The following is a 26,457-nucleotide window of genomic DNA, read 5'->3' as shown; positions in this document are numbered from 1 at the left end:
GCACCCTGGCTGTGTCTGTCCATAACTTGTTCCTTGTGTTTAGAGGGACATACGGCACCTTGGCTGTGTCTGTCCATAACTTGTTCCATATGTTCACATGGACATACCGCACCCTGGCTGTGTCTGTCCATAACTTGTTCCATATGTTTACATGGACATACGGCACCCTGGCTGTGTCTGTCCATAACTTGTTCCTTGTGTTTAGAGAGACATACGGCACCTTGGCTGTGTCTGTCCTTAACTTGTTCCATATGTTCACATGGACATACCGCACCCTGGCTGCGTGTGTCCACAACTTCTTCCTTATGTTGACATGGACATAAGGCACCCTGGCTGTGTCTGTCCATAACTTGATACGTATTTTCACATGGACATACGACACCCTGGCTGTGTCTGTCCATAATTTCTTCCTTGTGTTCACATGGACATACCGCACCCTGGCTGTGTATGTCCATAACTTGTTCCGTGTGTTTACATGGACATGCGGCACCCTAGCTGCGTCTGTCCATAACTTATTACGTTTGTCCACATGGACAAACGGGGTCCTGGCTGTGTCTGTCCATAACTTGTTCCATATGTTCACATGGACATGCGGCACCCTAGCTGTGTCTATCCATAACTTGTTCCATATGTTCACATGGACATGCGGCACCCTAGCTGTATCTGTCCATAACTTGTTCCATATGTTTACATGGACATGCGGCACCCTAGCTGTGTCTGTTCATAACTTGTTCCATATGTTCACATGGACATGCGGCACCCTAGCTGTGTCTGTCCATAACTTCTTACATATGTTCACATGGACATGCGGCACCCTAGCTGTGTCTGTCCATAACTTGTTCCATATGTTCACATGGACATGCGGCACCCTAGCTGTGTCTGTCCATAACTTGTTCCATATGTTCACATGGACATACGGCACCCTGGCTGTGTCTGTCCATAACTTGTTCCTTGTGTTGACATGGACACGCTGCACCCTGGCTTTGTCTGTCCATAACTTGATACGTATGTTCACATGGACATACGGCACCCTAGCTGTGTCTGTCCATAACTTGATACGTATGTTCACATGGACATACCGCACCCTGGCTGTGTCTGTCCATAACTTGTTCCTTGTGTTTAGAGGGACATACGGTACCCTGGCTGTGTCTGTCCATAACTTGTTCAATATGTTTACATGGACATACCGCACCCTGGCTGTGTCTGTCCATAACTTGTTCCTTGTGTTTAGAGGGACATACAGCACCCTGGCTGTGTCTGTCCATAACTTGTTCCATATGTTCACATGGACATGGAGAACCCTAGCTGTGTCTGTCCATAACTTGTTCCATATGTTCACATGGACATGGAGAACCCTAGCTGTGTCTGTCCATAACTTGTTCCATATGTTTACATGGACATACGGCACCCTGGCTGTGTCTGTCCATAACTTGGTCCTTGTGTTTAGAGAGACATACGGCACCTTGGCTGTGTCTGTCCTTAACTTGTTCCATATGTTCACATGGACATACCGCACCCTGGCTGCGTGTGTCCATAACTTCTTCCTTATGTTGACATGGACATAAGGCACACTGGCTGTGTCTGTCCATAACTTGATACGTATTTTCACATGGACATACCGTACCCTGGCTGTGTCTGTCCATAATTTCTTCCTTGTGTTCCCCTGGACATACGGCACCCTGGCTGTGTCTGTCAATAACTTGTTCCGTGTGTTTACATGGACATGCGGCACCCTAGCTGCGTCTGTCCATAACTTATTACGTTTGTCCATATGGACAAACGGGGTCCTGGCTGTGTCTGTCCATAACTTATTCCATATGTTCACATGGACATGCGGCACCCTAGCTGTGTCTATCCATAACTTGTTCCATATGTTTACATGGACATGCGGCACCCTAGCTGTGTCTGTCCATAACTTGTTCCATATGTTTACATGGACATGCGGCACCCTAGCTGTGTCTGTTCATAACTTGTTCCATATGTTCACATGGACATGCGGCACCCTAGCTGTGTCTGTCCATAACTTCTTCCATATGTTCACATGGACATGCGGCACCCTAGCTGTGTCTGTCCACAACTTGTTCCATATGTTCACATGGACATGCGGCACCCTAGCTGTGTCTGTCCATAACTTGTTCCATATGTTCACATAAACATGCGAACCGTAGATGTGTCTGTCCATAACTTGTTCCTTATGTTCAGATGGACATGCCACATCCTAGCTATGTCTGTCCATAACTTGTCCCGTATGTTCATATGAACATGCGAGCACCAGCTGTGTCTGTCCATAACTTGATACGTATGTTAACATGGACATGCAAACCCCTAGCTGTGTCTGTCCATAACTTGTTCCATATGTTCACATCGGCATGCGGCACCCTAGCTGTGTCTGTCCATAACTTGTTCCGTGTGTTTACATGGACATGCGGCACCCTAGCTGCGTCTATCCATAACTTGTTCCATATGTTTACATGGACATACGACACCCTGGCTGTGTCTGTCCATAACTTGTTCCTTGTGTTTACTTGGACATACGGCACCCTGGCTGTGTCTGTCCATAACTTATTCCGTGTGTTTACATGAACATGCGGCACCCTAGCTGCGTCTATCCATAACTTGTTCCATATGATCACATAGACATGCGGCGGCCTAGCTGTGTGTGTCCATAACTTGTTCCATATGTTCACATGGACATGGAGAACCCTGGCTGTGTCTGTCCATAACTAAATCCATGTGTTTCAATGGACATACCGCACCCTGGCTGTGTCTGTCCATAACTCGTTCCATATGTTCACATGGACATACGGCACCCTGGCTGTGTCTGTCCATAACTTGTTCCATATGTTCACATGGACAAACGGCACGCTGGCTGTGTCTGTCCAAAACTTGTTCCATATGTTCACATGGACATACGGCACCCTGGCTGTGTCTGTCCATAACTTATTCCATATGTTTACATGGACATACGGCACCCTAGCTGTGTCTGTCCATAACTTGTTCCATATGTTTACATGGACATGCGGCACCCTAGCTGTGTCTGTCCATAACTTGTTCCATATGTTCACATGGACATGCGGCACCCTAGCTGTGTCTGTCCATAACTTGTTCCATATGTTTACATGGACATGCGGCACCCTAGCTGTGTCTGTTCATAACTTGTTCCATATGTTCACATGGACATGCGGCACCCTAGCTGTGTCTGTCCATAACTTCTTCCATATGTTCACATGGACATGCGGCACCCTAGCTCTGTCTGTCCATAACTTGTTCCATATGTTCACATGGACATGCGGCACCCTAGCTGTGTCTGTCCATAACTTGTTCCATATGTTCACATAAACATGCGAACCCTAGATGTGTCTGTCCATAACTTGTTCCTTATGTTCAGATGGACATGCCACATCATAGCTGTGTCTGTCCATAACTTGTCCCGTATGTTCATATGGACATGCGAACACTAGCTGTGTCTGTCCATAACTTGATACGTATGTTAACATGGACATGCGAACCCCTAGCTGTGTCTGTCCATAACTTGTTCCATATGTTCACATCGGCATGCGGCACCCTAGCTGTGTCTGTCCATAACTTGTTCCGTGTGTTTACATGGACATGCGGCACCCTAGCTGCGTCTATCCATAACTTGTTCCATATGTTTACATGGACATACCGCACTCTGGCTGTGTCTGTCCATAACTTGTTCCTTGTGTTTACTTGGACATACGGCACCCTGGCTGTGTCTGTCCATAACTTATTCCGTGTGTTTACATGGACATGCGGCACCCTAGCTGCGTCTATCCATCACTTGTTCCATATGATCACATAGACTTGCGGCGGCCTAGCTGTGTGTGTCCATAACTTGTTCCATATGTTCACATGGACATGCGGCACCCTAGCTGTGTCTGTCCATAACTTGTTCCATATGTTCACATGGACATGCGGCACCCTAGCTGTGTCTGTCCATAACTTGTTCCATATGTTCACATAAACATTCGAACCCTAGAAGTGTCTGTCCATAACTTGTTCCATATGTTCACATAGACATGGGGAACCCTAGCTGTGTCTGTCCATAACTTGTTCCGTATGTTTACATGGACATACGACACCCTGGCTGTGTCTGTCCATTACTTGTTCCTTGTGTTGACATGGACATACGGCATCCTGGCTGTGTCTGTCCAGAACTTGATACGTATGTCCACATGGACATACGGCACCCTGGCACGTATGTTCACATGGACATGCGATCCACAGGTGTGTCTGTCCATAAATTGATACGTATGTTCATATGGACATGCAAGCACCAGCTGTGTCTGTCCATAACTTGTTCCTTATGTTCAGATGGACATGCCACAACCTAGCTGTGTCTGTCCATAACTTGTCCCGTATGTTCACATGGACATGCGAGCACCAGCTGTGTCTGTCCATAACTTGATACCTGTGTTAACATGGACATGCGAACCCCTAGCTGTGTCTGTCCATAACTTGTTCCATATGTTCCCATGGGCTTGCGGCACCCTAGCTGTGTCTGTCCATAACTTGATACGTATGTTCACATGGACATACGGCACCCTGGCTGTGTCTGTCCATAACTTGTTCCTTGTGTTGACATGGACACGCTGCACTCTGGCTGTGTCTGTCCATAACTTGATACGTATGTTCACATGGACATACGGCACCCTAGCTGTGTCTGTCCATAACTTGATACGTATGTTCACATGGACATACCGCACCCTGGCTGTGTCTGTCCATAACTTGTTCCTTGTGTTTAGAGGGACATACGGCACCCTGGCTGTGTCTGTCCATAACTTGTTCAATATGTTTACATGGACATACCGCACCCTGGCTGTGTCTGTCCATAACTTGTTCCTTGTGTTTAGAGGGACATACAGCCCCCTGGCTGTGTCTGTCCATAACTTGTTCCATATGTTCACATGGACATGGAGAACCCTAGCTGTGTCTGTCCATAACTTGTTCCATATGTTCAAATGGACATGGAGAACCCTAGCTGTGTCTTTCCATAACTTGTTCCATATGTTTACATGGACATACCGCACCCTGGCTGTGTCTGTCCATAACTTGTTCCTTGTGTTTAGAGGGACATACGGCACCTTGGCTGTGTCTGTCCATAACTTGTTCCATATGTTCACATGGACATACCGCACCCTGGCTGTGTCTGTCCATAACTTGTTCAATGTTTACATGGACATACGGCACCCTGGCTGTGTCTGTCCATAACTTGTTCCTTGTGTCTAGAGAGACATACGGCACCTTGGCTGTGTCTGTCCTTAACTTGTTCCATATGTTCACATGGACATACCGCACCCTGGCTGCGTGTGTCCACAACTTCTTCCTTATGTTGACATGGACATAAGGCACCCTGGCTGTGTCTGTCCATAACTTCATACGTATTTTCACATGGACATACGACACCCTGGCTGTGTCTGTCCATAATTTCTTCCTTGTGTACACATGGACATACGGCACCCTGGCTGTGTCTGTCCATAACTTGTTCCGTGTGTTTACATGGACATGCGGCACCCTAGCTGCGTCTGTCCATAACTTATTACGTTTGTCCACATGGACAAACGGGGTCCTGGCTGTGTCTGTCCATAACTTATTCCATATGTTCACATGGACATGCGGCACCCTAGCTGTGTCTATCCATAACTTGTTCCATATGTTTAGATGGACATGCGGCACCCTAGCTGTGTCTGTCCATAACTTGTTCCATATGTTTACATGGACATGCGGCACCCTAGCTGTGTCTGTTCATAACTTGTTCCATATGTTCACATGGACATGCGGCACCCTAGCTGTGTCTGTCCATAACTTCTTCCATATGTTCACATGGACATGCGGCACCCTAGCTGTGTCTGTCCATAACTTGTTCCATATGTTCACATGGACATGCGGCACCCTAGCTGTGTCTGTCCATAACTTGTTCCATATGTTCACATGGACATACGGCACCCTGGCTGTGTCTGTCCATAACTTGTTCCTTGTGTTGACATGGACACGCTGCACCCTGGCTTTGTCTGTCCATAACTTGATACGTATGTTCACATGGACATACGGCACCCTAGCTGTGTCTGTCCATGACTTGATACGTATGTTCACATGGACATACCGCACCCTGGCTGTGTCTGTCCATAACTTGTTCCTTGTGTTTAGAGGGACATACGGCACCCTGGCTGTGTCTGTCCATAACTTGTTCAATATGTTTACATGGACATACCGCACCCTGGCTGTGTCTGTCCATAACTTGTTCCTTGTGTTTAGAGGGACATACAGCACCCTGGCTGTGTCTGTCCATAACTTGTTCCATATGTTCACATGGACATGGAGAACCCTAGCTGTGTCTGTCCATAACTTGTTCCATATGTTCACAGGGACATGGAGAACCCTAGCTGTGTCTTTCCATAACTTGTTCCATATGTTTACATGGACATACCGCACCCTGGCTGTGTCTGTCAATAACTTGTTCCTTGTGTTTAGAGGGACATACGGCACCTTGGCTGTGTCTGTCCATAACTTGTTCCATATGTTCACATGGACATGGAGAACCCTAGCTGTGTCTGTCCATAACTTGTTCCATATGTTTACATGGACATACGGCACCCTGGCTGTGTCTGTCCATAACTTGTTCCTTGTGTTGAGAGAGACATACGGCACCTTGGCTGTGTCTGTCCTTAACTTGTTCCATATGTTCACATGGACATACCGCACCCTGGCTGCGTGTGTCCATAACTTCTTCCTTATGTTGACATGGACATAAGGCACACTGGCTGTGTCTGTCCATAACTTGATACGTATTTTCACATGGACATACTGTACCCTGGCTGTGTCTGTCCATAATTTCTTCCTTGTGTTCCCCTGGACATACGGCACCCTGGCTGTGTCTGTCCATAACTTGTTCCGTGTGTTTACATGGACATGCGGCACCCTAGCTGCGTCTGTCCATAACTTATTACGTTTGTCCACATGGACAAACGGGGTCCTGGCTGTGTCTGTCCATAACTTATTCCATATGTTCACATGGACATGCGGCACCCTAGCTGTGTCTATCCATAACTTGTTCCATATGTTTACATGGACATGCGGCACCCTAGCTGTGTCTGTTCATAACTTGTTCCATATGTTCACATGGACATGCGGCACCCTAGCTGTGTCTGTCCATAACTTCTTCCATATGTTCACATGGACATGCGGCACCCTAGCTGTGTCTGTCCATAACGTGTTCCATATGTTCACATGGACATGCGGCACCCTAGCTGTGTCTGTCCATAACTTGTTCCATATGTTCACATAAACATGCGAACCGTAGATGTGTCTGTCCATAACTTGTTCCTTATGTTCAGATGGACATGCCACATCCTAGCTGTGTCTGTCCATAACTTGTCCCGTATGTTCATATGGACATGCGAGCACCAGCTGTGTCTGTCCATAACTTGATACATATGTTAACATGGACATGCGAATCCCTAGCTGTGTCTGTCCATAACTTGTTCCATATGTTCACATCGGCATGCGGCACCCTAGCTGTGTCTGTCCATAACTTGTTCCGTGTGTTTACATGGACATGCGGCACCCTAGCTGCGTCTATCCATAACTTGTTCCATATGTTTACATGGACATACCGCACCCTAGCTGCGTCTATCCATAACTTGTTCCATATGTTTACTTGGACATACGGCACCCTGGCTGTGTCTGTCCATAACTTATTCCGTGTGTTTACATGGACATGCGGCACCCTAGCTGCGTCTATCCATAACTTGTTCCATATGATCACATAGACATGCGGCGGCCTAGCTGTGTGTGTCCATAACTTGTTCCATATGTTCACATGGACATGGAGAACCCTGGCTGTGTCTGTCCATAACTAAATCCATGTGTTTCCATGGACATACCGCACCCTGGCTGTGTCTGTCCATAACTCGTTCCATATGTTCACATGGACATACGGCACCCTGGCTGTGTCTGTCCATAACTTGTTCCTTGTGTTGACATGGACACGCGTCACCCTGGCTGTGTCTGTCCATAACTTGTTACGTATGTTCACATGGACATAAGGCACCCTAGCTGTGTCTGTCCATAACTTATTACGTTTGTCCACATGGACAAACGGGGTCCTGGCTGTGTCTGTCCATAACTTATTCCATATGTTCACTTGGACATGCGGCACCCTAGCTGTGTCTATCCATAACTTGTTCCGTGTGTTTACATGGACATGCCGCACCCTGGCTGTGTCTGTCCATAACTTGTTCCTTGTGTTTAGAGGGACATACGGCACCTTGGCTGTGTCTGTCCATAACTTGTTCCATATGTTCACATGGACATGGCGAACCCTAGCTGTGTCTGTCCACAACTTGTTCCATATGTTTACATGGACATACCGCACCCTGGCTGTGTCTGTCCATAACTTGTTCCATATGTTTACATGGACATACGGCACCCTGGCTGTGTCTGTCCATAACTTGTTCCATATGTTCACATGGACATACGGCACCCTGGCTGTGTCTGTCCATAACTTGTTCCTTGTGTTGACATGGACACGCGTCACCCTGGCTGTGTCTGTCCATAACTTGTTACGTATGTTCACATGGACATAAGGCACCCTAGCTGTGTCTGTCCATAACTTATTACGTTTGTCCACATGGACAAACGGGGTCCTGGCTGTCTGTCCATAACTTATTCCATATGTTCACTTGGACATGCGGCACCCTAGCTGTGTCTATCCATAACTTGTTCCGTGTGTTTACATGGACATACCGCACCCTGGCTGTGTCTGTCCATAACTTGTTCCTTGTGTTTAGAGGGACATACGGCACCTTGGCTGTGTCTGTCCATAACTTGTTCCATATGTTCACATGGACATACCGCACCCTGGCTGTGTCTGTCCATAACTTGTTCCATATGTTTACATGGACATACCGCACCCTGGCTGTGTCTGTCCATAACTTCTTCCTGATGTTGACATGGACATAAGGCACCCTGGCTGTGTCTGTCCATAACTTGATACGTATTTTCACATGGACATACCGCACCCTGGCTGTGTCTGTCCATAATTTGTTCCTTGTGTTCACATGGACATGCCGCACCCTAGCTGCGTCTGTCCATAACTTATTACGTTTGTCCACATGGACAAACGGGGTCCTGGCTGTGTCTGTCCATAACTTATTCCATATGTTCACATGGACATGCGGCACCCTAGCTGTGTCTATCCATAACTTGTTCCATATGTTTACATGGACATGCGGCACCCTAGCTGTGTCTGTCCATAACTTGTTCCATATGTTCACATGGACATGCGGCACCCTGGCTGTGTCTGTCCATAACTTGTTCCATATGTTCACATGGACATGCGGCACCCTAGATGTGTCTGTCCATAAATTGTTCCATATGTTCACATGGACATGCGGCACCCTAGCTGTGTCTGTCGATAACTTGTTCCATATGTTCACATAAACATGCGAACCCTAGATGTGTCTGTCCATAACTTGTTCCTTATGTTCAGATGGACATGCCACAACCTAGCTGTGTTTGTCCATAACTTGTCTCGTATGTTCACATGGACATGCGAGCACCAGCTGTGTCTGTCCATAACTTGATACGTATGTTAACATGGACATGCGAACCCCTAGCTGTGTCTGTCCATAAATTGTTCCATATGTTCACATGGGCATGCGGCACCCTAGCTGTGTCTGTCCATAACTTGTTCCGTGTGTTTACATGGACATGCGGCACCCTAGCTGCGTCTATCCATAACTTGTTCCATATGTTCACATAGACATGCGGCGGCCTAGCTGTGTGTGTCCATAACTTGTTCCATATGTTCACATGGACATGGAGAACCCTAGCTGTGTCTGTCCATCACTTGTTCCATATGTTTACATGGACATACCGCACCCTGGCTGTGTCTGTCCATAACTTGTTCCTTGTGTTTACTTGGACATACGGCACCCTGGCTGTGTCTGTCCATAACTTATTCCGTGTGTTTACATGGACATGCGGCACCCTAGCTGCGTCTATCCATAACTTGTTCCATATGTTCACATAGACATGCGGCGGCCTAGCTGTGTGTGTCCATAACTTGTTCCATATGTTCACATGGACATGGAGAACCCTGGCTGTGTCTGTCCATAACTTAATCCATGTGTTTCCATGGACATACCGCACCCTGGCTCTGTCTGTCCATTACTTGTTCCATATGTTCACATGGACATACGGCACCCTGGCTGTGTCTGTCCATAACTTGTTCCATATGTTCACATGGACATACGGCACCCTGGCTGTGTCTGTCCATAACTTGTTCCATATGTTCACATGGACATACGGCACCCTGGCTGTGTCTGTCCATAACTTGTTCCTTGTGTTGACATGGACACGCGGCACCCTGGCTGTGTCTGTCCATAACTTGATACGTATGTTCACATGGACATACGGCACCCTAGCTGTGTCTGTCCATAACTTGATACGTATGTTCACATGGACATACCGCACCCTGGCTGTGTCTGTCCATAACTTTTTGCTTGCGTTTAGAGGGACATATGGCACCCTGGCTGTGTCTGTCCATAACTTGTTCAATATGTTTACATGGACATTCTGCACCCTGGCTGTGTCTGTCCATAACTTGTTCCTTGTGTTTAGAGGGACATACGGCACCCTGGCTGTGTCTGTCCATAACTTGTTCTATATGTTCACATGGACATGGAGAACCCTAGCTGTGTCTGTCCATAACTTGTTCCATATGTTCACATGGACATGGAGAACCTTAGCTGTGTCTTTCCATAACTTGTTCCATATGTTTACATGGACATACCGCACCCTGGCTGTGTCTGTCCATAACTTGTTCCTTGTGTTTAGAGGGACATACGGCACCCTGGCTGTGTCTGTCCATTTCCTTTTCCATATGTTCACATGGACATGGAGAACCCTAGCTGTGTCTGTCCATAACTTGTTCCATATGTTTACATGGACATACCGCACCCTGGCTGTGTCTGTCCATAACTTGTTCCTTGTGTTTAGAGGGACATACGGCACCCTGGCTGTGTCTGTCCATAACTTGTTCCATAAGTTCACATGGACATACCGCACCCTGGCTGTGTCTGTCCATAACTTGTTCCATATGTTTACATGGACATACCGCACCCTGGCTGCGTGTGTCCATAACTTGTTCCTTATGTTGACATGGACATAAGGCACCCTGGCTGTGTCTGTCCATAACTTAATACGTATTTTCACATGGACATACCGCACCCTGGCTGTGTCTGTCCATAATTTGTTCCTTGTGTTCACATGGACATACCGCACCCTGGCTGTGTCTGTCCATAACTTGTTCCGTGTGTTTACATGGACATACCGCACCCTGGCTGTGTCTGTCAATAACTTGTTCCTTGTGTTTAGAGGGACATACGGCACCTTGGCTGTGTCTGTCCATAACTTGTTCCATATGTTCACATGGACATACCGCACCCTGGCTGTGTCTGTCCATAACTTGTTCCATATGTTTACATGGACATACCGCACCCTGGCTGTGTCTGTCCGTAACTTGTTCCATATGTTTACATGGACATACCGCACCCTGGCTGTGTCTGTCCATAACTTGTTCCTTGTGTTTAGAGGGACATACGGCACCCTGGCTGTGTCTGTCCATAACTTGTTCCATAAGTTCACATGGACATACCGCACCCTGGCTGTGTCTGTCCATAACTTAATACGTATTTTCACATGGACATACCGCACCCTGGCTGTGTCTGTCCATAATTTGTTCCTTGTGTTCACATGGACATACCGCACCCTGGCTGTGTCTGTCCATAACTTGTTCCGTGTGTTTACATGGACATACCGCACCCTGGCTGTGTCTGTCAATAACTTGTTCCTTGTGTTTAGAGGGACATACGGCACCTTGGCTGTGTCTGTCCATAACTTGTTCCATATGTTCACATGGACATACCGCACCCTGGCTGTGTCTGTCCATAACTTGTTCCATATGTTTACATGGACATACCGCACCCTGGCTGCGTGTGTCCACAACTTCTTCCTTATGTTGACATGGACATAAGGCACCCTGGCTGTGTCTGTCCATAACTTGATACGTATTTTCACATGGACATACCGCACCCTGGCTGTGTCTGTCCATAATTTGTTCCTTGTGTTCACATGGACATGCGGCACCCTAGCTGCGTCTGTCCATAACTTATTACGTTTGTCCACATGGACAAACGGGGTCCTGGCTGCGTCTGTCCATAACTTATTCCATATGTTCACATGGACATGCGGCACCCTAGCTGTGTCTATCCATAACTTGTTCCATATGTTTACATGGACATGCGGCACCCTAGCTGTGTCTGTCCATAACTTGTTCCATATGTTCACATGGACATGCGGCACCCTGGCTGTGTCTGTCCATAACTTGTTCCTTGTGTTTAGAGGGACATACGGCACCCTGGCTGTGTCTGTCCATAACTTGTTCTATATGTTCACATGGACATGGAGAACCCTAGCTGTGTCTGTCCATAACTTGTTCCATATGTTCACATGGACATGGAGAACCCTAGCTGTGTCTGTCCATAACTTGTTCCATATGTTTACATGGACATACCGCACCCTGGCTGTGTCTGTCCATAACTTGTTCCTTGTGTTTAGAGGGACATACGGCACCCTAGCTGTGTCTGTCCATAACTTGTTCCTTATGTTCACATGGACATACCGCACCCTGGCTGTGTCTGTCCATAACTTGTTCCATATGTTTACATGGACATACCGCACCCTGGCTGCGTGTGTCCATAACTTGTTCCTTATGTTGACATGGACATAAGGCACCCTGGCTGTGTCTGTCCATAACTTAATACGTATTTTCACATGGACATACCGCACCCTGGTCTTGTCTGTCCATAATTTGTTCCTTGTGTTCACATGGACATAAGGCACCCTGGCTGTGTCTGTCCATAACGTGTTCTGTGTGTTTACATGGACATACCGCACCCTGGCTGTGTCTGTCCATAACTTGTTCCTTGTGTTTAGAGGGACATACGACACCTTGGCTGTGTCTGTCCATAACTTGTTCCATATGTTCACATGGACATACCGCACCCTGGCTGTGTCTGTCCATAACTTGTTCCATATGTTTACATGGACATACCGCACCCTGGCTGTGTCTGTCCATAACTTCTTCCTTATGTTGACATGGACATAAGGCACCCTGGCTGTGTCTGTCCATAACTTGATACGTATTTTCACATGGACATACCGCACCCTGGCTGTGTCTGTCCATAATTTGTTCCTTGTGTTCACATGGACATGCGGCACCCTAGCTGCGTCTGTCCATAACTAATTACGTTTGTCCACATGGACAAACGGGGTCCTGGCTGTGTCTGTCCATAACTTATTCCATATGTTCACATGGACATGCGGCACCCTAGCTGTGTCTATCCATAACTTGTTCCATATGTTTACATGGACATGCGGCACCCTAGCTGTGTCTGTCCATAACTTGTTCCATATGTTCACATGGACATTCGGCACCCTAGCTGTGTCTGTCCATAACTTGTTCCATATGTTCACATGGACATGCGGCACCCTAGCTGTGTCTGTCCTTAACTTGTTCCATATGTTCACATGGACATGCGGCACCCTAGCTGTGTCTGTCCATAACTTGTTCCATATGTTCACATAAACATGCGAACCCTAGATGTGTCTGTCCATAACTTGTTCCTTATGTTCAGATGGACATGCCACAACCTAGCTGTGTTTGTCCATAACTTGTCCCGTATGTTCACATGGACATGCGAGCACCAGCTGTGTCTGTCCATAACTTGATACGTATGTTAACATGGACATGCGAACCCCTAGCTGTGTCTGTCCATAACTTGTTCCATATGTTCACATGGGCATGCGGCACCCTAGCTGTGTCTGTCCATAACTTATTCCGTGTGTTTACATGGACAAGCGGCACCCTAGCTGCGTCTATCCATAACTTGTTCCATATGTTCACATAGACATGCGGCGGCCTAGCTGTGTGTGTCCATAACTTGTTCCATATGTTCACATGGACATGGAGAACCCTAGCTGTGTCTGTCCATAACTTAATCCATGTGTTTCCATGGACATACCGCACCCTGGCTCTGTCTGTCCATAACTTGTTCCATATGTTCACATGGACATACGGCACCCTGGCTGTGTCTGTCCATAACTTGTTCCATATGTTCACATGGACATACGGCACCCTGGCTGTGTCTGTCCATAACTTGTTCCATATGTTCACATGGTCATACGGCACCCTGGCTGTGTCTGTCCATAACTTGTTCCTTGTGTTGACATGGACACGCGGCACCCTGGCTGTGTCTGTCCATAACTTGATACGTATGTTCACATGGACATACGGCACCCTGGCTGTGTCTGTCCTTAACTTGATACGTATGTTCACATGGACATACCGCACCCTGGCTGTGTCTGTCCATAACTTTTTGCTTGTGTTTAGAGGGACATATGGCACCCTGGCTGTGTCTGTCCATAACTTGTTCAATATGTTTACATGTACATACAGCACCCTGGCTGTGTCTGTCCATAACTTGTTCCTTGTGTTTAGAGGGACATACGGCACCCTGGCTGTGTCTGTCCATAACTTGTTCTATATGTTCACGTGGACATGGAGAACCCTAGCTGTGTCTGTCCATAACTTGTTCCATTTGTTCACATGGACATGGAGAACCCTAGCTGTGTCTTTCCATAACTTGTTCCATATGTTTACATGGACATACCGCACCCTGGCTGTGTCTGTTCATAACTTGTTCCTTGTGTTTAGAGGGACATACGGCACCTTGGCTGTGTCTGTCCATAACTTGTTCCATATGTTCACATGGACATGGAGAACCCTAGCTGTGTCTGTCCACAACTTGTTCCATATGTTTACATGGACATACCGCACCCTGGCTGTGTCTGTCCATAACTTGTTCCATATGTTTACATGGACATAAGGCACCCTGGCTGTGTCTGTCCATAACTTGTTCCTTGTGTTTAGAGGAATATACGGCACCCTGGCTGTGTCTGTCCATAACTTGTTCCATATGTTCACATGGACATACCGCACCCTGGCTGTGTCTGTCCATAACTTGTTCCATATGTTTACATGGACATACCGCACCCTGGCTGCGTGTGTCCATAACTTGTTCCTTATGCTGACATGGACATAAGGCACCCTGGCTGTGTCTGTCCATAACTTAATACGTATTTTCACATGGACATACCGCACCCTGGCTGTGTCTGTCCATAACTTGTTCCATATGTTCACATGGACATACGGCACCCTGGCTGTGTCTGTCCATAACTTGTTCCTTGTGTTTAGAGGGACATACGGCACCCTGGCTGTGTCTGTCCATAACTTGTTGCATATGTTCACATGGACATGGAGTACCCTAGCTGTGTCTGTCCACAACTTGTTCCATATGTTTACATGGACATACCGCACCCTGGCTGTGTCTGTCCATAACTTTTTGCTTGTGTTTAGAGGGACATACGGCACCCTGGCTGTGTCTGTCCATAACTTGTTCAATATGTTTACATGGACATACAGCACCCTGGCTGTGTCTGTCCATAACTTGTTCCTTGTGTTTAGAGGCACATACGGCACCCTGGCTGTGTCTGTCCATAACTTGTTCTATATGTTCACATGGACATGGAGAACCCTAGCTGTGTCTGTCCATAACTTGTTCCATATGTTCACATGGACATGGACAACCCTAGCTGTGTCTTTCCATAACTTGTTCCATATGTTCACATGGACATACCGCACCTTGGCTGTGTCTGTCCATAACTTGTTCCATATGTTTACATGGACATACCGCACCCTGGCTGCGTGTGTCCATAACTTGTTCCTTATGTTGACATGGACATAAGGCACCCTGGCTGTGTCTGTCCATAACTTAATACGTATTTTCACATGGACATACCGCACCCTGGCTGTGACTGTCCATAATTTGTTCCTTGTGTTCACATGGACATACGGCACCCTGGCTGTGTCTGTCCATAACTTGTTCTGTGTGTTTACATGGACATGCGGCACCCTAGCTGCGTCTGTCCATAACTTATTACGTATGTCCACATGCACAAACGGGGTCGTGGCTGTGTCTGTCCATAACTTATTCCATATGTTAACATGGACATGCGGTACCCTAGCTGTGTCTATCCATAACTTGTTCCATATGTTTACATGGACATGCGGCACCCTAGCTGTGTCTGTCTAGAACTTGTTCCATATGTTCACATGGACATGCGGCACCCTAGCTGTGTCTGTCAATAACTTGTTCCATATGTTCACATGGACATGCGGCACCCTAGATGTGTCTGTCTATAACTTGTTCCATATGTTCACATAAACATGCGAACCCTAGATGTGTCTGTCCATAAATTGATACGTATGTTCATATGGACATGCAAGCACCAGCTGTGTCTGTCCATAACTTGTTCCATATGTTCACATGGACATGGGGAACCCTAGCTGTGTCTGTCCATAGCTTGTTCCATATGTTCACATGGAAATGCGGCGGCCTAGCTGTGTGTGTCCATAACTTGTTCCATTTGTTCACATGGACATGGGGAACCCTAGATGTGTCTGTCCATATCTTGTTCCATATGTTTACATGGACATACGGCACCCTGTCTGTGTCTGTTCATAACTTGTTCTTTGTGTTTACTTGGACATACGGCACACTGGCTGCGTCTGTCCATAACTTGTTCCATATGTTGACATGGACATACGGCACCCTGGCTGTGTCTGTCCATAACTTGATACGTATTTTCACATGGACATACCGCACCCTGGCTGTGTCTGTCCATAACATGTTCCATATGTTTACATAGACATACCGGACCCTCGCTGCGTATGTCCATAACTTGTTCCTTATGTTGACATGGACATAAGGCACCCTGTCTGTACCTGTCCATAACTTGATACGTATTTTCACATGGACATACCGTACCCTGGCTGTGTCTGTCCATAATTTCTTCCTTGTGTTCACATCGACATAGGAAACCCTAGCTGTGTCTGTCCATAGCTTGTTCCATATGTTCACATGGACATGCGGCGGCCTAGCTGTGTGTGTCCATAACTTGTTCCATATGTTCACATGGACATGGGGAAACCTAGATGTGTCTGTCCATATCTTTTTCCATATGTTTACATGGACATACGGCACCCTGTCTGTGTCTGTTCATAACTTGTTCTTTGTGTTTACTTGGACATACGGCGCACTGGCTGCGTCTGTCCATAACTTGTTCCTTATGTTGACATGGACATACGGCACACTGGCTGTGTCTGTCCATAACTTGATACGTATTTTCACATGGACATACCGCACCCTGGCTGTGTCTGTCCATAATTTGTTCCTTGTGTTCACATGGACATACGGCACCCTGGCTGTGTCTGTCCATAACTTGTTCCATATGTTTACAAGGACATACCGCACCCTCGCTGCGTCTGTCCATAACTTGTTCCATATGTTCACATGGACATGCGGCACCCTAGCTGTGTCTGTCCATAACTTGTTCCATATGTTTACATGGACATACGGCACCCTGTCTGTGTCTGTTCATAACTTGTTCTTTGTGTTCACATGGACATACGGCACCCTGGCTGTGTCTGTCCATAACTTGTTCCGTGTGTTTACATGGACATGCGGCACCCTAGCTGCGTCTGTCCATAACTTATTACGTATGTCCACATGGACAAACGGGGTCCTGGCTGTGTCTGTCCATAACTTATTCCATATGGTTACATGGACATGCGGCACCCTAGCTGTGTCTGTCCGTAACTTGTTCCATATGTTCACATGGACATGCGGCACCCTAGCTGTGTCTGTCCATAACTTGTTCCATATGTTCAAATGGACATGCGGCACCCTGGCTGTGTCTGTCCATAACTTGTTCCATATGTTCACATAAACATGCGCACCCTAGATGTGTCTGTCCATAACTTGTTCCACATGTTCACATGGACATGGGGAACCCTACCTGTGTCTGTCCATAACTTGTTCTGTATGTTTACATGGACATACGACACCCTGGCTGTGTCTGTCCATTACTTTTTCCTTGTGTTGACATGGACATACGGCATCCTGGCTGTGTCTATCCATAACTTGATACGTATGTTCACATGGACATACGGCACCCTGGCACGTATGTTCACATGGACATGCGATCCACAGGTGTGTCTGTCCATAAATTGATACGTATGTTCATATGGACATGCAAGCACCAGCTGTGTCTGTCCATAACTTGTTCCTTATGTTCAGATGGACATGCCACAACCTAGCTTTTTCTGTCCATAACTTGTTCCATATGTTCACATGGGTATGCGGCACCCTAGCTGTGTCTATCCATAACTTCTTCCTTGTGTTTACATGGACATTCGGCACCCTAGCGGTGTCTGTCAATAACTTGTTCCATATGTTCACATGGACATGGGGAACCCTAGCTGTGTCTGTTCATAGCTTGTTCCATATGTTCACATGGACATGGGGAACCCTAGCTGTGTCTGTCCATAACTTGTTCCATATGTTTACATGGACATACGGCACCCTGTCTGTGTCTGTCCATAACTTGTTCTTTGTGTTTACTTGGACATACAGCACACTGGCTGCGTCTGTCCATAACTTGTTCCTTATGTTGACATGGACATACGGCACCCTGGCTGTGTCTGTCCATAACTTGATACGTATTTTCACATGGACATACCGCACCCTGGCTGTGTCTGTCCATAATTTATTCCTTGTGTTCACATGGACATACGGCACCCTGGCTGTGTCTGTCCATAACTTGTTCCTTGTGTTTACATGGACATACAGCACCCTGTCTGTGTCTGTTCATAACTTGTTCCTTGTGTTTACATGGACATACAGCACCCTGTCTGTGTCTGTCCATTACTTGTTCCTTGTGTTGTCATGGACATACGGCACCCTGTCTGTGTCTGTTCATAACTTGTTCCTTGTGTTGACATGGACATACGGCACCCTGGCTGTGTCTGTTCATAACTTGATACGTATGTTCACATGGACAAACGGCACCCTGGGTGTGTCTGTCAATGACCTTTTTCCGTATGTTTACAAGGACATACGGCACCCTGGCTGTGTCTGTCCATAACTTGTTCCGTATGTTCCTATGGACATGCGATCCACAGGTGTGTCTGTCCATAACTTGATACGTATGTTCATATGGACATGCAAGCACCAGCTGTGTCTGTCCATAACTTGTTCCTTATGTTCACATGGACATGCGACAACCTAGCCGTTTCTGTCCACAACTTGATACGTATGTTCATATGGACATGCAGGCATCAGCTGTGTCTGTCCATATCTTGATACGTATGTTCACGTGGACATGCGAGCACCAGCTGTGTCTGTCCATAACTTGATACGTATGTTCATATGGACATGCAAGCACCAGCTGTGTCTGTCCATAACTTGATATGTATTTTCACATGGACATGCGACAACCTAGCTGTGTCTGTCCATAACTTGTCCCGTATGTTCACATGGACATGCGAGCACCAGCTGTGTCTGTCCATAACTTGTTCCATATGTTCACATAAACATGCGCACCCTAGATGTGTCTGTCCATAACTTGTTCCACATGTTCACATGGACATGGGGAACCCTACCTGTGTCTGTCCATAACTTGTTCTGTATGTTTACATGGACATACGACACCCTGGCTGTGTCTGTCCATTACTTTTTCCTTGTGTTGACATGGACATACGGCATCCTGGCTGTGTCTGTCCATAACTTGATACGTATGTTCACATGGACATACGGCACCCTGGCACGTATGTTCACATGGACATGCGATCCACAGGTGTGTCTGTCCATAAATTGATACGTATGTTCATATGGACATGCAAGCACCAGCTGTGTCTGTCCATAACTTGTTCCTTATGTTCAGATGGACATGCCACAACCTAGCTTTTTCTGTCCATAACTTGTTCCATATGTTCACATGGGTATGCGGCACCCTAGCTGTGTCTATCCATAACTTCTTCCTTGTGTTTACATGGACATTCGGCACCCTAGCGGTGTCTGTCAATAACTTGTTCCATATGTTCACATGGACATGGGGAACCCTAGCTGTGTCTGTTCATAGCTTGTTCCATATGTTCACATGGACATGGGGAACCCTAGCTGTGTCTGTCCATAACTTGTTCCATATGTTTACATGGACATACGGCACCCTGTCTGTGTCTGTCCATAACTTGTTCTTTGTGTTTACTTGGACATACAGCACACTGGCTGCGTCTGTCCATAACTTGTTCCTTATGTTGACATGGACATACGGCACCCTGGCTGTGTCTGTCCATAACTTGATACGTATTTTCACATGGACATACCGCACCCTGGCTGTGTCTGTCCATAATTTATTCCTTGTGTTCACATGGACATACGGCACCCTGGCTGTGTCTGTCCATAACTTGTTCCTTGTGTTTACATGGACATACAGCACCCTGTCTGTGTCTGTTCATAACTTGTTCCTTGTGTTTACATGGACATACAGCACCCTGTCTGTGTCTGTCCATTACTTGTTCCTTGTGTTGTCATGGACATACGGCACCCTGTCTGTGTCTGTTCATAACTTGTTCCTTGTGTTGACATGGACATACGGCACCCTGGCTGTGTCTGTTCATAACTTGATACGTATGTTCACATGGACAAACGGCACCCTGGGTGTGTCTGTCAATGACCTTTTTCCGTATGTTTACAAGGACATACGGCACCCTGGCTGTGTCTGTCCATAACTTGTTCCGTATGTTCCTATGGACATGCGATCCACAGGTGTGTCTGTCCATAACTTGATACGTATGTTCATATGGACATGCAAGCACCAGCTGTGTCTGTCCATAACTTGTTCCTTATGTTCACATGGACATGCGACAACCTAGCCGTTTCTGTCCACAACTTGATACGTATGTTCATATGGACATGCAGGCATCAGCTGTGTCTGTCCATATCTTGATACGTATGTTCACGTGGACATGCGAGCACCAGCTGTGTCTGTCCATAACTTGATACGTATGTTCATATGGACATGCAAGCACCAGCTGTGTCTGTCCATAACTTGATATGTATTTTCACATGGACATGCGACAACCTAGCTGTGTCTGTCCATAACTTGTCCCGTATGTTCACATGGACATGCGAGCACCAGCTGTGTCTGTCCATAACTTGATACGTATGTTAACATGGACATGCGAGCACCAGCTGTGTCTCTCAATAACTTGATGCGTATGTTCACATGGACATGCGAGCCCCTAGCTGTGTCCGTCAATAACTTGTTCCGTATATTCACAAGGAAATGCGAGCCCCCAGCTGTGTCTGTCCGTAACTTGTAATATATGCTCAAGTGTCCGTCAGTAAGTTATATTGATGTAGATATGCGGACCATGAACTGTGTCTGTCCAGAGCTTGTAGGACATGTTCATTTAGACGTTAAAGGCCCTTGTTGTGTCTGTCCATAGCTTGTAGGACATGTTCATATAGACATTGAAGGCCCTTGAAGTGTCCGTCCATAGCTTGTAGGACATGTCCATATAGAATGTGTCATGAATAAAAAAGCTATACTCAAAAAAAAGTTGTCAAGCAAATTTTACCATAGCAATATTATTTACAATTGTTTAAAACACCATCAACCAACGCAAAGCCGCATTCATCGCTTATTCCAGCTATATGACAGCAGTCTGTAAATAATCGAGTCTGGAGCCGACAATCCAGTGATTGGCATCATGAGCATTGATCGGCGCATTGAAGGGCCCCGGACATTGAAGGCCCTTGATGTTTCCGTCCATGGCTTGTAGGACATGTCCATGTAGAATTTGAATGCCATTCTTGTTTCTGTCTATAGCTTGTAGAACTTGTTCATATAGACATTGAAGGCCTTTGTTGTGTCTGTCCATAGCTTGTAGGACATGTTCGTATAGACATTGAAGGCCCTTGTTGAGTCCGTCCATAGCTTGTAGGACATGTTCATATAGACACTGAAAGCCCTTGTTGTGTCCGTCCATAGCTTGTAGGACATGTCCATATATAATTTGAAGGCCCTTCTTCTTTCTGTCTAAAGCTTGTGGGACTTGTTCATATAGACATTGAAAGTCCTTGTTGTGTCTGTCCATAGCTTGTAGGACATGTCCATATAGACATTGAAAGCCCTTGTTGTGTATGTCCATAGCTTGTAGGACATGTTCTTATCGACATTGAAGGCCCTTCTTGTTTCTGTCTATAGCTTGTGGTACTTGTTCATGTAGACATTGAAAGCTCTTGTTGTGTCCGTCCATAGCTTGTGGGACATGTCCATATAAAATTTGAAGGCCATTCTTGTTTCTGTCTATAGCTTGTAGAACTTGTTCATATAGACATTGAAAGCCCTTGTTGTGTCCGTCCATAGCTTGTAGGACATGTTCATATGGAATTTGAAGGCCCTTCTTGTTTCTGTCTATAGCTTGAGGGACTTGTTCATATAGACATTGAAAGCCCTTGTTGTGATTGTCCATAGCTTGTAGGACATGTTCATATGTTGGGTATATAGCAACGAGAACTAGTTGATATAATTACAGTTGTGTCATGAATATAAAGCTATACTCAAAAACAAAGTTGTCAAGCTAATTTTACCATAGCAATATTATTTACAACTGTTTAAAACACGGGCTAAAAACCACCATCAACCAACGCAAAGCCGCACTCATCACTTATTCCAGCTATATGACAGCAGTCTGTAAATAACCGAGTTTGACCAGACAATTCAGTGATTTGCATCATGAGCATCGATCGGCGCATTTGGGATATGATGACTTGCATCAACCAAGTCAGCGAACCTGACCACCCGATCGCGTTAGTCGCCTCTTACGACAAGCATAGTCGCCATCAATAGTGTGAAAAACACAAACAAGAGAATTGGGTTCAAATATTCAGTGATAGAATCTTGGACTACCTTATCGGAAGGGCCAATAACCTTGCTTTCAAATATAATCATAGGTGTTTGGGGTTAACGTCGAGAAGCTGTGACACTATTTGCGTAGAATTGTTCACACATCCTTATCGTAAACGCCATAGTTATTGACCTGCCTGTACTTCCTTGTTCTCTATCAATGAAACACGGACGTTATTCATCATATCATTTCTGACAGGGAATGTAAACATAATCTTCTATCTGATTCTTGGGCAGAGGAAAATGTTAAAGGAAATTAAATGTGTACAAGCATTAGGCCACATTTCACCACGCATCTTGTTTCTGTGAATATAAAGGATTTTGGGGTTAAGTTTCGATACGCTGTGAAACTGTGTAATTGTGTAGATTTCAGTTTATATTTACAAATCCCAATCTTCATCAATTACAGTGAAATACTGAAAAGGCCATAGTAATGACCACATTCGCAACGCATTTTGGTGCAGTGTGGCTGTTTGAGGAACTCCCACACTTACCACGTGATTGTTCTGCTAGTACTTTGTGGAAAGGGGAGCATGGCTATATATCGAATTTTGTCATTGATGCAAGTCAGCCATCTGTTGTCTCCACATCATTGATACAAGGCATGCATATTCTCGCTGTTTATAACATAAGTTTTACATTGCTTCCAAATATCTTACGGGGAAATCTAAATGAATCTCTGTGTGCATGACTGGAGTTGAATCTAGTGGCAGGAATTTCAGGATGATCACGGCTTCCAGATCAGAATCCTTTGTAAAAAAAATCAAAGAACAATACAGTTTAAGGATTTATACCGAAACGTCCCTTTTTGAAGTATTAAAGAAGTTGTTACCCATAAAATTGTGTCTACCTTGTCATCCGTCAACTTATAAGTAATGCCTATCGATCCTCTACTGTTAACCCTCCACCTACTATATATATTCTGTACTAAGTCCCTCATTCAGTCTTGCTTGACAAGGGTATAAGGATCTATACCGAAACGTCGCTTTTTACATTATTAAAGAAGTTGTTATCCATAAAATTGTGTCTACCTTGTCATCCGTCAACTTCTAAGTAATGCCTATCAAAAAAATTCACAATACAGTGATTACAATCGAGGAATAATTCCTCCCGTGTATTTGAGGAATACAAAGAGCCAATAATAATCATGGTTTGGAAATTGCCATTCCATGTTAAAAAGGACAGGGACTTAGAAGCGAATTCATTGTTGGAATAAAACAGAACTAAGTCCGAAAATAATCCCCTTACCACGAGAAAAGCGGAAACGTGATTAAACTTATATCGGTGGAGCCGAGGTCACTTAAGTCGAATATTGCTTTGTTCGTTGAGCCATTTTATTCGAAACACATAATAAATAGAGGATATTTATTGTGTCGAGTGAAATATCATGTTTCACTCATCGAGTGACAAGGGAAAGGTGATATTTTCTCGAGTGGCGTATGTCTCCTTTCCCCATCACAAAATGAGAGAAACATTATATTTCACGAGACACATTGAATACCCTATTTATCATATACTTTTTGTACAGTCGTCTACCGGATTATATTCTTTTCATTACAAATGTAAAACGTTGAAACGTAATTTATCCCTACCTAAAACGCAGGAATGTTTCAACACCCCATGCAGTTCCGATTTGGCAAAATATATAAAATTTGAGGTCAGTAAAATTCTACATCATACATTTAGATATGATTATATACAAATAAGCTGAAAAAAGTACTATTAAAAGCTACGAGAACGCTTTTGGAAGCGAAGGAATACACGCTGGTCAAGTAAAAACAATCGCGCTTTGCAAAACGAACTGTAGAACGAGTTAAATGAGAAATTTGCAATTTATAATGAAACATTTTCAAGAGAATAACAAACGGCAAGAAGCGATATTAACTCCACAAATGACCACGTGTCATTATTTTGCCTTGTCAATGTGTTGTGATTGAGTGAGTGAGTGAGTTTGGTTTTAAGACGCTTTTAGTAATTTTCCAGAGATATCACGGCGGGGGACACCAGAAATGGGCTTCACACATTGTACCAATGTCGGGAATCGAAACCCGGGTCCTCATCAACACCAAAAAAAATGCAGTTTCCGGTATCTGGATCCCTTCCGGATACCTCCGGACACTTACACAAAACGGACCCCATATCCGGTGGTAGATACCTTGCCGGATACCAGATCCGTGGTATCCGGCATTGGACACCTCACTGGAAAGCATGCCTCCTGGAATCCGGGTATCCGGCACCGGATACCTCAATCTAGGTGTGAAAGGATCTGACACCAGATACCACACCGGATACAAGAAAATTGAACATTGCTGAAGGTATCGAGATTTTTCGAGATGTCTTTTCTAGTAAATAATGTTAGCCTGGGCATATCAGATAGCTGTAGTAATATTCTATGTTATTTTAGTTGTAAACATTGAGATCTATGGGCATGTACTTGTGGAGGAGACAATTTTAGATGTTAAGGTGTTTAATGAACAAACACCAGTTCTAATACATGTATGATGATATCCATAAATTTCATATTCAGACTTCTAGTTTGTTCTGATTGAAAGTATAAAGTCATCGACTGTGCTCACTTGGGCCTTTGGTCCTGGTGAGATGACAATAATATTATCGGACATACCAGCTTCATTGAAGTTTGAAACACAATATGCCTCACTCTGAGGTTGACACGTACCAGATTTCATCACACTACAGAGAACACTTCCTCAGTTACTGTGAACATTGTTTACTGAAAGACATTGAAAGTTAATTTGACCTTCAATATCAGTTGAGACTATTTCAAAAACAATTGTAAAGGGCTTCATATCACTTATACCACTTATGAAGGCCCTCGGCAGAATTATATGCAACAAAGAAAATATTGCTTATGCTACTCATTGAAATTAGGTGACTGTGATTTGTTACCACTGCTCATACATGAGTATTCAAATAACATATTTAGAAGATAAATACTTTGTGTGTGTCTATTTCCGGGATTTTATCGAGTATTTGCATCTTGGAAATTCATCTCGAGACCCGAAAGCGTTAGCTTGAGGGGCTCAAATGAAAATTTCCAAGATGCAAATACTCCATAAAATCCCGGAAATAGACACACACATAGTATTTATAGATATTGTAAACCTATTGTTTCATTTGGAAAAAAACATGCGCACTCTTTAACACCTCGTACTTACTCGACTGTGAGGCGTCAACATCGAACGTTCTGTTGTTGCTATGGTGATTGTGATTTTGGTAATGACCTGGGGTCAGATGATAACGGACTACTTTCCTGAGTGTAAGTCATTCATAAGTTGCTCGTGCTTCAGTCGAATGTTCACCTACGTCTGTATTGAACAACAGGACCGTATAATTAATAATAAAAATACACAATCTCGAAATCGTCTGAGAGTTTGTTTGTTATTATTATCAGTTACATTATCTGTTGTCATGTCAACATAATTGGGTTTTTCAGAGTGTAAACCCCCTGGATGCCACAGCGACACATATGTCCCTCCT

Source organism: Haliotis rufescens, unplaced genomic scaffold (assembly GCF_023055435.1).
Source record: "Haliotis rufescens isolate VD_foot unplaced genomic scaffold, xgHalRufe1.0.p SCAF_136, whole genome shotgun sequence".
Classification (NCBI taxonomy): Eukaryota; Metazoa; Mollusca; class Gastropoda; order Lepetellida; family Haliotidae; genus Haliotis; species Haliotis rufescens.
This window is presented reverse-complemented; position numbering follows the sequence as displayed.